The following is a 4707-nucleotide window of genomic DNA, read 5'->3' on the forward strand; positions in this document are numbered from 1 at the left end:
GTGAAAGATTAACTTGGTTTGTGTGACCTTTCTTTTCTTAAAATACAGCAGACTTCTGTACTTGCTAAGTAATTATTTTCAAAAGAAGAGCTACCTAGTTTGGGCTAGGTGCAGCTGAGATAAGGGTTAGGACAATTAGTTCTGTAGTATGAAACAAGAAACAGCTCTTCATATAAATATCACACAATCAGATACTAGGCACAAAGTTGGACTAGTATAGCAGTGACAACTGTGGTTCTGGAAGCTGCAAACAACGAGTTTACCACAAGAAAATACTGCACAAGACTAAAAGCATAACATTGATAGAGTGGCTAATGATGTTGAGTACTGACCATTGTCTGCTGATCATATATACAGTATATAATACATACATATATATGTGTGTGTGTGTATATATGTGTGTAGGGAGAAAACTTATACTGAGCATATCTGAGAGATGGGTTGTTAGAGCTCTCCCAAACCAGGGAGCTGCAATGCCTCAAGCACCCTGTATCTTCTTGTGCTATGAGCAACACTGCTTATTTCTCTGCAGGTAGTCTGCATTTAACAAATGCTTAAAGCATTCCAAGAATTGCAAAATAAAATTATAAATAAAATTTAGAATTAAAACGTAGCTATGTTCTAGTGGTGCCCAGTGAAAGGACATTAGGCTACAGGCACAAATTGGCAATACACAAAGTTTTCGTTAAACATAAGGGAAAAGTTTCTTTCAGTCAAACATGGGAACAAGTTGGCCAGAGAGGCTGTGGAGTCACCATTACTGGAGATATTCAAAGCTTGGCTGAACAAAACTCTTTGCTCTTTAGAACAATTTGCTCTTTTTGACCCCACTTTTGAGCTGGGGCTTGGACTAGAATTTATCTAGAAATCCCTTGCAATCTCAGCTCTGCTCTTCTGTGATCCTGTGAAACTGAGAAAGTCAATTTCTCTCATTTAGCTCAGTATTCTTCGGGGTTAATTGAAACAAAACATGATTTTTCAAATTATCCTTGTATGCCATCAGTGCACATGGTGGCAGTAACCTGCCTGCAGAACTTTCTACTCCTTACACAGTTGTACCTCTTCACTCTAAAATGAGAACCCAGCAGATACAATCTTCTGTAGTACTTCATGCCAAGTACATGTAAAAGCTAAAAGCTGAAGGAAGGCAGTTCAGAGGCGTAGGAAATGTCTTTGAGAGCATTAATCTTGTCTTCTTTTCCTTCCTCTCCTTTCTTCTCCTGCCTTCCTTTTCCTGTGCATGGTACTGGCTCAGGTAAATGTGGATGGCACTACTTTTTTTACAACACTGCAGCAAAAAGAAAAGAGGTGACTTCTCAGTAACCTGTAGCTTTCTAACTTGTCCAAATGATTTCTGTACAGAACTACTACACTGTTTGTGCTGGCTTTGAAGTTGCCATCTCTTTGAATCCTGAGGTTTTCCCTGCACATTCCAGTGCTAAGAAAAGCAGATATGTGAGTCAGTTCAATCCAAAAGAAAGGAAGGCTGTGAGGACAGCAGAAGCTGGGTTTGTGAGGAGAAAACCCATGACATTTTGTTCTTTCAGTCAGGTGTGCTTGGCACCTGAAACTACTACCAGGAATTTTGCAGTGGCAAGAACATGGAGATAAAACAATGCTAGTGGGTGTGTGCATGTGAAAAGTGGAAATCTGGTTTCTGCAGACTGATGGTGGAATACAATTTTCTGCAGCAGATTTCAGGGAAGAAACCAGGGAAAAACACCCTCACCCTCTCCCCCCCACAATAAAACAGCTAAATCTGAGGCATCGAGAGCTTACAGAATACAATAATATAACAGAATATAAGAATATATAGTCCTAAACACTTGTTAGAGATGCTTAAAAATAATTTTTATTTCCAATGGATGGTTTACATTTTTAAAATTAAACCTTTTTATGCCTTGCTTTTTAAATGTGTCTAGGAAACAAACTGGCATTCTGAGCACGGGGAGCAAAATCGGGAGCATAGGGCAAGAAGATAAGAGATTATTAAGGGGATAAATTCTGCTGCTATTTGGATGGGGGACAAAGTTTTCTTTTAAACACCTTTTCACTCAGCAGCTTTCAGGTCTTTTTATTTTTCCTTGTTGCTATATTTTTTAGTCAAGCTGTTAATGGAAAATAATGTAAGTTAAGCAGATCATCTCATTCAGGATAAAGAGAACACAATTAAAAATGAGGTGGCTGTGATACTTGCAAACTTGAAAGAGCCTTTTCTGAAATTATATAATTGCTTGCAGTAAGAAAAAAAGGAAACCACAAAAATGAAACAAGGTTGTGCAAGATTATTTAACTATTATCGCTGACCTGAACCAAAAATTTTATCTCAATAAACAAGAGAGACTTGTGACTTTGTTCTTGTATTTGACAAAGCTCATTTACACTAACACCAAAAAAAACCCTTCACCCAAAATAATCCACTCAGGCCCAGTCCCATTTGCTCTGATGCCAATGTCAGCTCTGATGGGAATTCAAGAGCAGGATTGAGTGCATGTCTAACATGTAGGTGACATTATATTCTAAGCCTGCATAGAGAAATATTAAAGTATAACTGAGTGATGTATTTCTCCTAAAAAAATAGAAAAGTACACCATAATGACTCACCATTTTTTTTTAATTACATATAACTTTTATGGAGGGACTAGAGAGACTTCATTCTAATTTTGAAACCTTGTTCTTAAAAGCTACAGAACCATTTTTCCCACGCTGGTACACTTGTCCTTTCAGCTATAAACAGAGAGGCAGAATTTATATGTAGAGTACTGGAAATCTCTTTACAGGATCTAAAAACAGCCTTTCAGTTTGTGAGAATTTTGCCATGATAAACTACATCTTGTAGTTTGTTAACATGGGAGTGCTGAGCATGACTGGAGAGAAGGAAATTCCAGATCTCCGCAAGTCAATTTGTTGCTATTTCTAATAGTTACTAGGAAAGTATTTCCTAATCTCATCATTAGGGCAAAGCTCAGTACTGGTGTCTTGAGACTTGGACTAGACTAACTTGGAGAACACTTGATGATGAGGTAGAAGAAGAAAGTATTTATTAGCAGGAACTTTTTATCAGTTTTTATATCGTGGCAACTTGGGATATGAGCAAACAAAGCAATGGTGTACTGAGAAGTGAAGGTTAAAATGGAATGTATACTTGCAGCAGCCTTGGAAATACTTGTGAGGCAAATCTGCACTTGTAGTGCAGAGGGAAAAAGGGGAAGGAAAAGTGATATAACAGCTGGAAAAAAAGGAGGAGTGAAGAAGAGGAGATAATCTTGCCCTGAGTACAGAATGCCTGTGAGACTTGTTTTCAAACCCTCACTTTCGGTGGTACTAATTTACTTTGTATAATCCAAGATTCCTTTTTTTAAAGAAGTACATACTTGTAGAGCCACCAGCACGTTAGCATCTGACTGAAGATAACACAGTCCCTTTGAAGGACTTCTGGCAGCCTGTAGAGAATATTTTACAATTACTCAGTCCACAGCTCCACATCTCCTACCCATGACATCTGCTTGTTCACATCAAGACAGGCAGCTGCTTCTCTGCAAATTCTGCTCCAGATTTACGCCTGACCCCCTACAAAGCCAATAACCAAATGCAATACACTCACGAGTGCTACTTTTCCCTCGGCACCTCTGCACACTGCGGTTCCCTGATGGGGTAAGGAAGGGATGTCCTGCAGCAGTGGGCAGAAGGGGAAGGAAGTGGAGCGTGACTGGAGCGCGGAGCTGCTGCGTTTGCAAGGCACGAACTGTTGTGTGGCTGTTGGAAAGGTTCTGGGGAGCAGCCGAGTTCGGGGACGGAGAGGTTTGTTAATAACGAAGGCAAATACCTACACTTGGTAGCTTAAATGAGAGGATCACTTCACGTGGTGGAATTTTGTGCGGTGATTGAACTGCAACGCTTCACTTATTTAAAACGCTGTTTCTCAGTAAGCGAGCTCATGCGCTCGGCCGCTGATCGCCCCCCGGCCGTGCCTTCGGGCCGGGCTGCCGGCGGCACCGGGAGCGGGCGCTCCGCAAACCCCCGGCATGTCCGTGCGCATCTCCGTGCACGGCTGCGGGGAAGCGCCGCGCCCCGTGGGGAACACACCACCCTCCGGAGGGCTTTCCAAAGGGAATAAAGGAAGGAGAGGCAAAGATTCCCACGTGCCGATCACAGCTCAACTGTAACATTCAAACGCGCCGAACGGGCCCACGTCCCAAGGCTCAGCCGCAGCTCCGGGCTCGCCCGTCCATCAGTCCCGGCAGCGGCGGGGCCGTTTCCCCGCCCGAGCTGCCGGCCCGGGCTCCCCGCGGGGCCCCGCCCGGGACACGGGCCCGGGGCACAGCGCGCGCCCGCCGGCGGAGCCGCCCCGGCCCCGCCCGTTAACGGCCGCGCGGCCCCGGCGCCCCCTAGCGGCGCCGACCCGGCCACCCCCGCGAGCGCGCACGGAGCTGCGGAGCCCGCGCGGGCGGCGGGGCCGGGGCGGCGCTTCCGCGCGGGGCGGGGCGGGGCGGAGACGGCGCCGCGAGCTAATTGGCTGCTCCGCGCCGGGAGGTGCGCCCCGCGCTCGCAGCGCTCCGTGATAGGGCGAGGAGGGGCAGAGGGGGCGGGCCGCTGCGGCACGGCGCGCCCCCGTTGGCCGCTTCTCTCGCCTGGGCGCGGCGGGTGCTGCCATTGGCCGGCGGGCGGCGGGGGGGCGAGTCCGGCGGCAGCGGCCTCCAGGGCTGG

The 4707-nt window shown here is 45.9% G+C and overlaps 1 protein-coding gene across 1 annotated transcript in view; it reads right to left on the bottom strand.

Moving 5' to 3' along the window:
• Nucleotides 1-4707, bottom strand: part of DEGS2 (delta 4-desaturase, sphingolipid 2) — a 32606-nt gene that overhangs the window by 26246 nt on the left and 1653 nt on the right. The window lies entirely within an intron of this gene.

The sequence above is a fragment of the Molothrus ater genome, chromosome 6 (genome assembly GCF_012460135.2).
Source record: "Molothrus ater isolate BHLD 08-10-18 breed brown headed cowbird chromosome 6, BPBGC_Mater_1.1, whole genome shotgun sequence".
Classification (NCBI taxonomy): domain Eukaryota; kingdom Metazoa; phylum Chordata; class Aves; order Passeriformes; family Icteridae; genus Molothrus; species Molothrus ater.